Genomic DNA, 13,197 nt, shown 5'->3' with positions numbered 1-13,197 from the left:
CCTATGAGGCTTCTCAGGCAGATCTGGGCAAGGGACCGCATCTACACAGCCCCTTTCCTTAGAAAACTGGTGGCTATGGCTGCCTGCCTGCTACTCTTCAGTTATTTTTCTTTAAGTCATTATAAGCAGATACACAATCTGTGGGCTGCATTTAAACACTTCGTTTCCCAAGAAATGTTACTATATTTTTTCTCCATTTGCTTCCTGACAACCAGGAACAGGAGGAGTTGGCAAGTCAGAGAGAGGGTAAAGAAGGAGAGCTTGTGAAATAAGAACTCACCAGCTGTTTTACAGCAGAGAGGAGTGTTTTTTAAAATAGGGCCCAGCCAGCCAGCTGGGGATGAAGGATGTAACAAGAAGCAGTGTAGGGTTGCCCTGGCTAACACGGCGGCCATCTGCCACACATGGCTACTGAGCACTCAAAATGTGCCACGTCCAGCCGTGACTGCCCTAAGTCCAAAATACATACTTGAGATTGAAGACTTAGGCAAAAAATAAAATATCTCACTAGTAAATTTTTATATTGATTACATTTTTTTTCTTTTTTTATTGTGCTTTAGGTAAAAGGTAGTCACCAGTTCCTGCCTTCTCATCCTGCCTCTGGACAGGAGTTGCCCATTTGGTCCCACGTATCTGCGTGAACTAGAAGCACATTCTTCATGAACATTATTTTATGTTTTATAGCCCAGTCTAATCTTTGCCTAAAGAGTGGGCTTCAGGAATGGTTTTGATTCCAGGTTAACAAAGCGTCTGGGGGCCATGACTTCAGGGGTTCTTCCACTCTCAGTCAGACCATTAAGTCTTTTTTTTACATGAACCTGAGTTTTATTTCAATGAACCAGCACACACAGTTGTGGAGGCTGGCAAGTCCCAAATCCACAGGTCAGGTATCAGGCTGGAGGCTTCCCCTGACTCACATGGTTGCAGGGGCTGATGAACCCAAAGTCTGCAGATCAGATGGCAGACTGCTGGCTCACATCCCAAGAACTGAAGTCAGAGGAAGAAGAGTCAGATGCACGACTGAGAGCAAGCAAGCTTTGCCAGAACATCCATATACATTGGATGCAGGCAATACCCCCAAGGAAACTCTTCTTTCAACTGACCGGCTGCTCACAGCAGATCACAAAATGGAGGATGATTACACAATACCTGCCAAACCACTGAGAATCATGGCCTCGCCAAGCTGACACATAATCTTAACAACCACAGGTACTATATAAAGCAATTCCTACTAAATCTTGAGTCAACTAGAAGAAACGTCATAAAAACCTAGTAAAGAAGTGGAGTAGCAATTTCAGGGACTCCCGCTTGGCATCAAAGTCCGACCACGGAGTAATAGGAACAGGTAAAATGTGCATACTGTGTTAATTATCTACTGCTGCATAATTATCAAAACAATACACACTTATTATCTCAGTTTCTGAGTCTGGAGGAAACCCTGGTGGCATAGTGGTTAAATGCTACTGCTACTAACCTAGAGGTCAGCAGTTCGAATCCATCAGGTGCTCCTTGGAAACTCTATCGGGCAGTTGTACTCTGTCCTATAGGGTCACTATGAGTCAGAATCGACTCGATGGCAGTGGGTTTTGGTTGGTGAGTCTGGAGTCAAGGCCTGACTTAGCTGGGTTCTCAATTTGTTACACAGCAATAGATACCTAATACGCGTACCTACATACATACTTAATCTCACTCGCACACACACTCCCCAAAGCTTTGGGAGCCTATCTGCCTGTCACGGTCCCGGCAGCTTACTAAAAATATTTGGAACTCTTTCCTAAGACATTCTTAAATCAGATCACCAACTAAAAGAACAGTAGCACCATTACCTCACTTTACCAGTGACCAAAAAGAAGATAATCCAGCTCCACCCACTGACTCTATGCCCCAAACAAGGCTCCGAAGAACAACTTATTAACAAAAACTAAATTCACCCTCGAAGGGAAAAGATGTGCCACAGTTGAGTACATTCAATATGCCGTCACAGAGTGTATTCAAAGAATGTGCCACCGGCTATAAACTCTAAGAGTCAGCAGCTGGGTCCCGCCTTGGGGACAACCATGAGGGAGTTCTAAAACCGGTGTGCAAAGGCAGAGTCCCCGAGATTCGGGCACTGTTTTAAAGTCTGCCTGTCTGAAAGAACACGGTGCTCTTGGTATGCACAAACTGTAGTACGCTTGTTTTTAAAATGGTAGCTACACTGCTCTGAGATAAAGTCCTTTAGAAGAGATCAACTCAAGATGCCTCTTTGGAGGTGTAGTTTGGGTGTAGTTTGCCCTGGTGACACCGTGGTTGGGCGTTCAGCTGCTAACTGATAGGTCAGTGGTTTGAGCCCACCAGCCACCCTCGTGGAAGAAAGATGCAGCAGTCTGCTTCCATAAGACTCTGTCCTAGAAGGTCGCCATGAATCAGAATCGACTCAATGGCAATGGGTTTGGTACTTGAACACCACTGACAACCAGTGCAACCCTTTGGAAGGGCATTATGGTAAGATGTATCAAGAGCCATAAAGATGTCTGTACCTTAACTCTGTAACCCTTCTCCTAGGAGTTTATGCAAAAGAAATAATTTAATAGGAGAAAGAAAGACACAGGTATTGTACCTACTGGAGCAAAAATTTAAGTGTCCAGTAGATGGTTTAAATAAATTATGGGACATTCAACTACATGGAATATCATATAGCAATATGTATTACAGTTACTGGTAAGGAGAAAAAAACATTACAATGAAGAGGAAAAGAATATAAAAGTGTACAAAATGGTTACAAATACTTATGAAAACTAATTGCGAATATGAAAAATTCCTCTTTTAGGGTGGTGAGATGACAAAAGGTGTCTTCCTTTTTCAAAAACTATCTTTAAGAACTATGGTCTTTATTACTAAAAGAAAACCCATGGAGGGGGGAAAAAAAAAGTGCCAGAAAATTTAAGTCTCAGAAATACAATTCTCAATATGGCGTCTGTGATTTCAGTTTGCTCTTTCAGGACTTTTTACCTGGTGGTGCTGCAAATCCCACCTGGGAAGAAGAAAGCAAGTGACTATGACCTTCCTGCTTCTTGCTCAATCAAAAGAGACTGGCCATCAGGTTTTCAGACAGCTTTGTTGGGGAACCTTGAAGCAGAGCCTGCTGCAGGCTCCTCAGGGGCTGTGGTCCTTGGAGCGTGGCCACTGATAAACACGCAGAGCTCAGGCAGCTGCCCGCCACAGCTGCATGAAAAGAAGGCTTTTCCACTCAACTTCCAGTCTCTAAATTAATTAAGGATAGGGGATGCCTGCCTGGAGGCTCCCATTAACCTGCAGAATATAGATGCAAAACCATGCCAAAGGGCTCTCAGCTGTAACCAACACCAGGGATCACCGCACATGTGTGCAAATACAGCACACCTAGGTGAAGCTCTTCAGGAGCGAAGCTGCCAGGACTAGTACTCGGGTAAATTACTTATCTTCTCCAAGTCTGCTCCCCCATCTATTAAACAGGGATAGCAAGGGCAGCCTCACATGGTTCCAGTGAAGGGATCAATTATATAACGTATCTGAAGTGCTCAGCCAGTTAAGTGCTCAGTAAATATTACCTGTTGTTGCCACATTAATTCTTTAAGAACGTTTCTCTGTACAGTCCATCATTTCAAGGGAATTTCTGGCAGCTGGTATTTATATTGCCATGTGCGGAGAAGCACAGTATGAGTAATGCATGAGCCAATTCTCTTTCCAAATTATTTTTTGTTTTATAGCATATCTCTGTTAATCATGGGGTCAGACACTCCAGCGACCACTTTGTCACAACCATCCTGAGAACTGGTGGCACCATGTTTAAGAGCTCAGGCTGCTAACCAAAGTGTCAACGGTTCGAATCCACCAGCCACTGCTTAAAACCATATGGGGCGGTTCTACTCTTTCCTATAAGGTCATTATGAGTCGGAATCAACTTTACCGCAATGGGTGGTTTGTTTTTTTTGTTTTGTTTTGTTTTGAATTCCAAGAACTAAAAAGTCACACTCTTTTATGCAGATTTTTAAAAGTCATTGACACTTTTCTAATCCTGGAAATCATTAACCCCTAAGTACCTGACCCACAACCCAACCCAATCATGGTAACATAAATAATCACATATTCCAGAACAAAATTTAGTTTTTTTCTTTTTTAACCTAATAAACTGGTTAAATAATAATCCCACGATGACGATTTAAATAATTAAATTTACAAGAAATAGTGAATTTTTTTTATCCAATTTAAATAAACTTCTTTTTAGATTTTCTTTCAGAGAAGAAATTTTATTTTATCCACTTTGAGGGATGTTTTGTCATGGCTATGTTACTGGAAAGAGTTCTATTAAGCAGAAAAATTAAACTGCTTTTCTACCCCACCAGCGTGGACTTTTGGCCTCGTGATCTGGGCCCCTGATCAGCACTTCGATCACAGGATAGGATGGCACATGGTCCCCAGCCAGGCCCTTCCCTCCTGCGCCACGGGCCCCCACGGCAGACTGGTGAGGCCTAGAGACTCCTTCTCAGGATGTTTTTTTAAATGGTTTTAATTTTATGCAATTATATTATAAATATAATAGTACAAATATTTTAAATAGCTGTATAATAAAATACAGTTATTAAAATAGTACTTAAAAGATGTGAGATATAATAATACAGGGCGCCTCTGGGTGGTGAAATGGTTAACGCACTCAGCTGCTAACTGAAAGGCTGGAGGTTCAAGCCACCCAGAAGCACCTTGGAAGAACGGCCTGGTGATTTACTTCCAAAAAATCAGTCACTGAAAACCCTGTGGAACACAGTTCTGCTCTGACACACATCAGGTCGCCATTAGTTAGAACTGATTCAACAGCAACTCATTTTTTTTTTAGTTCTGTTAACACACTAAACAAGAAGATCTAGCCATAGCCGTAATAACTACCATAGTTTCATAGTAAGAGAGTAATCTGTATTTCAACATATCCTCCTTTCAACATATCCACAACAACTGAAATGTGGTATGAAAATACTTGCCATTTCTGCGGATGACAAAGTCACAGGCACTGCAAAATGCCACTGGCTGTGTTGCTTACATTCACAGTGGAAGGAAATACTAAATTTCAGTTAAAAATGGGAAAAAATAAAAATGTAAACCTTTCCCACCCCAAATCATGGAACCCCTGAAGTCCATCCACTTACCACCAGGGACCCCAAGCTAAGGGCCCCTACTTCAGGAAACCACTCAGAATTTCATGTAGATTCCAGACTCAGGGGCTGCAGAAGGGACTAAAAGCTCTTTCAGGGCAGAGGCTCATTTATAACGTTGCTGTTAATATACAGAACAGCCACTGATATGACCAAGCCGCCTAGCAGAGCAGAAAGAACGCAGGACCTAGACTTACGCCCACCTGGTTTGATTCTCTGCCCTCCTAAATACTATTGTTTTCTTGGGCAAGGCCCCTTTCAGCTTCAAAGTTGGAGGAAGTCAGCTCATTCAACTTCTGTCACTGTTGTGTGCCATCGAACCAAAAGGTCAACAGTTGGAACCCACCAGCAGTTCTGTGGGGGAAAATACCTGGTCATCTGCTACCATAAACATTACGGCCTAGGAAATCTTATGGGACAGTTCTACTCTGCCCTGTAGGGTCACTATAAGTCTCTCTTCAACTCCTAGCCTACTCTTATATACGAAAATTATGTTTTCAACAGACGTGCTGTAAAGAAAACCCAAGACTAATCAATTCAAAAAAATGCTGTCCCAAACTGCTTCCCAGCAAAGCAGAAGTCAGAGTTTTCATGTGAAGTGATTCACCTCACATTAACAACCTTGGATGTTAATTTTGCCTTAGTCAAGGCAAAATTTCTAGGAAAAGAACAACGATTTTAAAAAAATTATCAGAAATCTGCAGGTCAAAATAGAAGTCATAAGTCTACTTTAACACGGGCATGGACTTAAAATAATGTTCAAAAAAAGCCATTGCATATGTCTGTATTCAGTAATTTTTAATAAAAAGGACGTATTACCAAAAATTAATTCACATGAATGAACACAATTGACTCTAATATGATGCTATGTAGTTTTTAAGGACGATAGAACAGCTATCTCCCACCAAGGGGTTTTCCACTCCCCATCCTCAAATCGCACCATTATTTTGGCAGGGGGTGGAGTGGGGGGAGGTGGGGAGGGCCGGAGCTACAGAAGAGAAATTAAGTTCCATGCTTTCCAAGACAAATGTCAACCACTCTTCCCTCTCCACAAAAGGTTCTCTGGAATCTGAGGTCAGTTTGCCAGCACAGTAAAAGGGCCCTTCCAAGCCCCTCCCCCCAAGACAGGTTCTGAGCCACTTCTTGCCCAACCCACATCACACACACACACACACACACACACACACACCTGAAGCCACATCACACCACCTGGGGAGCAGACATCCTCACTGGCCCAGGGGAGGTTCACATCATTAAGGTCACAAGAGAAGGCGGGGGGTCTATGTTTACAGATGTGTGTGCTCCTTCCCTACCTAGACTCTGTTCTCCAGGAGTTGGGCTGTGACCCACTGAAGGAGCGCCATCATGGTATTTCTTCTAGCTACATCCCAAGGGGAGGTCAATAATAGACCTAAGCCTGGAAAAGTACATTTCAGGCCACTGCTTCCCACTCAAACCAGACTTTGCCTCTTTAGAGCTAGATGGCCTCTGCAAAGAAGTAGGCAAGGGACACAACTGGAAATTATGAGGATTTAGTGATGGTTTCTGATTTGCCCAAATTTGAACAGAGTCCACAGGATGCTCTCAACCTCCCTCTCTCTCACACACAGTGGAATCATTTTCAGATAAGCTGGCATTTAAAGACTTTCCTACTCTGGTCCAGACCAATCTTTACACGGTAGAGTTCACGGCTGCAACCCTACTACATCCCCCTCTACTGGAACTCAGAGGCCATCAAAATTAAGGATGAGGTTACCCAGAAGCCCCCACCTGTTAGTTTGTCATACAGTAGTGGTCTGTATGTTGCTATGATGTTGGAAGCTATGCCACAGGTATTTAAAGTACCAGCAGGGTCATCCATGGCAGACAAGTTTCAATGGAGGGTCCAGACTAAGACAGACTAGGAAGAAAGGTTTGGCAATCTACTTCCAAGAATTAGACCACAACACAATACTGTCGGATATAGTGCTGGAAGACGAGCTTCCTAGGTTGGCAGGCACTATACAATAGCCACAATAGTGGACTCAACAGACCAATGATCATGAAGATGGCACAGGACTGGGCAAACATTTCATTCTGTTATATATAGGATCACCCAAGTTAGAGCTGACTCCAGGGTTACCTAATAACAAATACCCAGAAAGCAAAGGAAGATCCTCAGGTTTATTAAAAGTGAGCCACTCAGATGGAAATATCCAAGAGGTGGTTAAAATTCTGGGGAGCGGGGTATCAGGAAAGAAGCTTATTTTAAAAAGTTTACTTAAAAAACATGTATGCACTATATATGCTATGTATGTATCATAACATGGCTTGTTTTCTACAATGACAAGCTGTACTTTGGAAAGTTAGGAAAATACTCAATGAAAGGAGACAAACACACCTACTGATTAGCTCAACAGAACAGAATGAGGTTATCACATGTTTGAAACTCAGTACAATTTTTGTTGTTCTTCAAAAATAATGAAATTGGCCAAAAGAGAACTGATTGCGTGTACCTGATGTAAAATGATAAGTACTTTGCACGAGTTTGCTAAAAAAAAAAATAATAATACTGCTCCCTTGAATGAGACCCAACATGAACCTGTTGAGAATACATTCAATTCTCTCCTACTGAAGGCCCCTGGGAGTCAGGAATCAATGAATTTCAACCAATCTTTAACATCCCATCACAAATCTCAAATTAAATTTGCATTATTCTTAAATTAAGTTCATTCAAAAGACTAAGCATTAATCACACTGTATCACAAATTACAGTATATCAGAAAAGCCATTATACATACCCACGTCATCACAAGTTAAAGGAAATGTAAACTGTTTTAGTGTAAAATGAAGGCCACAGCATTAATTACGACTTTGTCTTGGGATTTAGTATTAATTTATTTCCAGATGTCGGGCACAGCTAAAATGTAAACACCATAAGAAGTCTCCCTTTGGAAAACACTTTGGTAACAATGTTCTGTGAAACGTCTTGTCAAATAGCACAGGTACTAGGTTAAGGAGAAGTCGACAATTTGAAGTACAGCACTTTAAAAATACAAATAAAAAAATCTATTATGAAGTAAGAAATAGTTTAAGTTTCAAAGGAAACAGACTGAAAGAAACACACTTCAAACTAGACCCTCTACTGGTAGGATAGAAAAATAAACCTGGATAGGACTGATTTACAACATTCAATACTAATCTAAGCAAAGTTGCAATTTGTCTAAATAAGTATTTTCTAGATTGAAATGTAATTGCATAATACACTCATGCCTTTATAAATAAAAAAAAGGAATAAAGTATTATTAATATACTACCTAACAGCCCTGGTGATGCAGTGGGTAAAGCGGTTGGCTGCTAACCTAAAGGTCAGCGGTTAGAAACCACCGGCAGCTCCAAGGGAGAAAGATGTGGCAGTCAGCTTCCACAGAGATTTACGGCCTTGGGAACCCTGTGAGGTTGCTGAGAGTTGAATCAACTCGACGGCAGTGCTTTTTAGTTTTTTTTCTTTTTCTTTTTTTTTTTTGGTACCTAACACCAACATTACATTAAAATCATCAAGAAGTGATCTCAATAATTATTGTGGATTGAATTGCATCGCCCAAAAATAAGTATCACCTTGGTTAGGCCATGATTCCGACTATTGTATAATTTTCCACCATTTTGTCATTTGATGAGATTTTCCCATGTGTTGTAAATCCTATCACTATGATGGATTAACAGCAGTCATACTGATGAGATCTGTTAGATAGTGTCTGAAGCCAATCTCTTTGGAAATATAAAAGAGAGAAGCCAGCACAGAGACAGGGGGACCTCATACCACCAAGAAAGGGGTGCCAGGAGCAGAGCCAAGTCCCTTGGACCTGAGGTTCCTGCACTGAGATGCTCCCAGACCAAGGGAAGACTGATGTATCACAAGGACCTTCCATCAGAGCCGAAAGAGAGAGAAAGCCTTCCGCCGGAGCTGGCGCCCTGAATTTGGACTTCTAGCCTACTAGACTGTGAGAGAATGAATTTCGTTGTTAAAGCCATCCACTTGTGGTATTTCTGTTACGGCAGCACTAGACGACTAGCACAATAATTTTTAAGATCTAAAGGTTTTAAGCAAATGAACAACATATTAAGTAGAGTTTACATTATCTGAAAAAAAAAAGGACTCACTGATCCAAAATATCAAGCGCTCATCCTATGAAAACTGACAGTCTGGTCCTCATTCAGGACCTGCAATAAGGGCGGCAATTCTGAGATGAGAGACCCAGGGCACTCGCCTGACGCAGTGGTGGGCACAGTGGTTCACAGCTGGCAATTTCACTGTCAGCTGAGAATTCCACTTTCTCCAAGGGCTGACCGGAGATTTCTGAGAATCTTGAAGGAAATATTGTTATCCTCCCCCAGGATACTTGAGATGAGTTCTACCTGGCCTTGGGGTGAGGAGGACCTTCAACAGTCTCTCCTCTTGTATCGCCTACAGAACTCCACACAGACATTGCAAAGAGTCATTTTATGTGCTTGTTAATTAAGGTTAGTCTTGACTGTGAACTTGTAAAATCTCCAAACAAGTTAATAAGCTCCTTGAGGGCAGTTCTGTCTGGTTTGTCTCTGTATTCCCCACAGCACCTGGCACAGTGCCTCACATACAGCTGATACTCGATCGGTATAAGATTTTATGATCGTTTAGTGACAGCAGAACTAGGAGAGCAGTCAAATTTGTAAGTCAGAAGCAGGAGGAACAACGTAGCAGTTTCTACTTCTGCACACACTTGCTCCTTCAGTCTTAACTGTTGTTGTCACGGTTCCGATTCACAGTGACCCTATGTACAACACAACGAAAACACTGCCCAGTCCTGCATCATCCTCACAATTGTTGCAGCCACTGTGTCAATCCATCTTGTTGAGGGTCTTCTTTTTTGTCGACCCTCTACTTCACCAAACATGATGTCCTTCTCCAGGGACTGGTGCCTCCTGATAACATGTCGATAAGTATGTGAGATGAAGTCTTGCCATCCTTGCTTCTAAAGAGCATTTTGGGTGTAATTCTTCCAAGACAGATTTGTTCTTCTTCTGGCAGTCCATGGTATATTCAAACATTCTTTGCCAACACCATTAATTTAAAGATATCAATTCCTCTTCAGTCTTCTTTATTTATTGTCCAGCTTTTGCGTGCATGAGGCAACTGAAAACACCATGGCCTGCCAACTAGATTCAGACAAATCTAGTAACCCACAAAAGAAAAAAAAACCCCGCTGTCGAGTTGACTCCGACTCACAGCGACGCTATAGGACAGAGTAGAACTGCCCCACAGGGTTTCTGAGGCTGTAAATCTTTACGAAAGCAGACTGCCACATCTTTCTCCTGCGGAGCAGCAGGTAGGTTCGAACTGTCAACCTTTCACTTAGCAACCAAGTACATAACCATGTACTACCAGGGCTCTTAAACCTAGGAACGGCAACATGACTTTACCACATTATCGGTTCACTCCACTAGCTTTGAAGAAAAAAATAAATTCCCTAATAAGAAGCTATACAGTTCAAATTTTAAAACAGGGAATTATAGAACTCTAGAAGGTCTTAAAGAACATTAGAGTTAACCTCGTTTCACAGAAGACAAAACAGAGGTCAAGAGAGGTGAAAAATCAGCCATGCAACTTTAGCCAAGTTAGCAGCAGAGGAAAGGAGAATCTACAGCTCTACTCCTCATGTGAATCTTAATTTTTGAAGCTCAAATTGAGACTAGCTATTAATAAAGCAGGAGTCCCTGCAGGACATGTCAGTTAAGCAACAGGCTATTAACTGAACGGTTGGCAGTTCAAACCCACCCAGAGGCACCTCACAAGAAAGGCCTGGCAATCTGCTTCCGAAAGGTCACATCCATGAAAACCCTGGGGAGCAGTTCTACTCTGCACGCACGGGGTCACCTTGAGTCGGAGTCGGCTGCATGGCAATGGGTATCTATTAACAAAGTTCAGAACGACACTGTTTTAACTCAGCTGCTACTGTGACATTCAAGGTCAAGATGTCCCTACATAAAGGCAGATGCTTTATTTTGCGAGAGATTTCAATCACATTAATGCAAAGCCATAATGAAGTACAGGGTCTGAAACCCTAGATTTGGGGCTCCACGTCTCACCTCTTCTACCCCCTGGGGGGACTCTGTGGACCAGACACGGGCCCTCTGACCCACACTTTTTTTTTTTTTAAATGGTGCTTTAGGTGATAGTTTACAGCTCAAGTCAAGTTCTCAAACAAAAATTTATACACATTTTGTTACATGATCCTAGTTGCAATCCCTATAGTATGACGGCACACTCCCTCTTTCCACGCCGGGTTTCCCATGTCCATTCAACCAGCTCCTATCCCCTTCTGCCTTCTCATTCGTCCTCCGGACAAGAGCTGCCCGTTTAAAAAAAAAAAAAAACTTTTTTTTTTTTAATCTACTTGAACTAAGAAAAGCACACTCTTCATTATGTTTTATAGTCCAGTCTAATCCTTGTCTGAAGTGGTGGCTTCGGGGATGGTTTTAGTTCTGGATTAACAGAATTTGGGGGCCATGTCTTCTGGGGTTCCTCTAGTCTCAGTCAGACCATTAGGTCTTGACCCACATTTTCTTCATCCACAAAATGGCTGATAACATTTGCCTCCCTCAGCCAATGCTAGAAGACTCCAAAAATACAATGTCTGCAAAAATAACAGATGCGTGTTGTTTTATAGCATATAACTTCAGAACTTTCAAGTCTGTCCAGAGAATTACTATGAATCTTTCAGATGTCTCTCTCAGTTCATATGAGGATGGGAGGGTTAAGGAAAAGAAAGGATCGATTGTACTTTTTCCACAGAGAAAAGACCACAAATATACAAAGTGCTGATTCTGTGTTTATTCTAGTAACTATCAGAACAGGAAGAGAGGAGATAAGAAGCTACAAAGTAAAAACGTGGAGAAATATATCAGGAAATCATTCACACAAAACAGATGAAGATAAAGCCAAGGAAATATCTTTTGTGTGTGTTTTAGGTGAAAGTTTACAGAGCATATCAGTTTCTCATCATTTAATTAATACCAAATTGTTTTGTGCTGTGACACTGGTTGCCAACCCCATCAGGTGTCAACACTCTCCCCTTCTCAGCCTCAGCTTCCCAACTTCCATTCGTTTAGTTTTCCTGTCCCTTTCTGCCTTCTCATCTTTGCTTTTGTGCCGGTGTGCCCACAAAAGGTCTCATAAAAATAGTTAAACTACAGGTGTTATTGTTTGTTTTACAGGCCTGTCTAATCTTTGGTTGAACGGTAAACCTCAGGAGTGACTTCAGTACTGAGTTAAAAGGGTGTCTGGGGGCCATACTCTCGGGTTTCTCCAGTCTCTGTCAGACCTGTAAGTCTAGTCTTTTTTTGTGAGTTAGAATTTTGTTCTGCATTTTTCTCGTGCTCTGTCCAGGACTCTCTATTGTGATCCCTATCAGGGCAGTCGGTGCTGGTAGCCGGGCACCACCTAGTTGTGCTGGACTCAGTCTGGTAGAGGCCATGGTAGATGTGGTCCATTAGTTCTTTGAACTAATCTTTCCCTGTGTCTTTTGTTTTCTTAATTCTCCTTTCAAGGAACTTCTAATTGACAACCCTCTTAATTTCTAGGCTTATCCTACTTTATCAAGTCAGAGCCTATTTATAAAGACAAAAAATTCGGACATCAACATCATATTCTCGGACAGCTAACAGGCAGCTTTGGCACTAATCTAGACACTGGGCGTCAGCAATTAACAGACAAATTATAATTTTCCCTTTCCTTTGCCTTGGGTAAGGTCTAATTTGTGGTATTTTTGTTCTGTCTTTACTGAAGAGTTTATTTTAGAACTATACAATGAAGGAAATAAAACATTCAAAAGCTAACAGATGTGACCAACCAGCTCAAAGAATATCATCAGGCTGAATCTAGAATCTTACGAACTTTCATAATAAATTTTTTTTTTTTTTTACTATAGACAATCACCAATTATAAGGCATCTCAGCTAAGTAAACAGATGTGTTTGATTAAACTAAACTCTGAAAATCAATTACTTATTAAAAG

General features: G+C 41.6%; 1 protein-coding gene across 2 annotated transcripts in view; it reads right to left on the bottom strand.

Annotated features, from left to right (window-relative positions):
* Positions 1–13,197, bottom strand: part of NCK2 (NCK adaptor protein 2) — a 176,197-nt gene that overhangs the window by 149,752 nt on the left and 13,248 nt on the right. Inside the window, exon 1 of one of the 2 annotated variants that reach the window (XM_023552618.2) lies at positions 1–13,197. This exon is cut by the window's left edge and continues 27,753 nt beyond it. The exons of the other annotated variant lie outside the window; for it this stretch is intronic. The gene's annotated coding sequence lies outside the window, so the exon portion shown is untranslated. 2 annotated transcript variants of the gene reach the window in all.

The sequence above is a fragment of the Loxodonta africana genome, chromosome 15, assembly GCF_030014295.1.
Source record: "Loxodonta africana isolate mLoxAfr1 chromosome 15, mLoxAfr1.hap2, whole genome shotgun sequence".
Classification (NCBI taxonomy): domain Eukaryota; kingdom Metazoa; phylum Chordata; class Mammalia; order Proboscidea; family Elephantidae; genus Loxodonta; species Loxodonta africana.
This window is presented reverse-complemented; position numbering and strand designations above follow the sequence as displayed.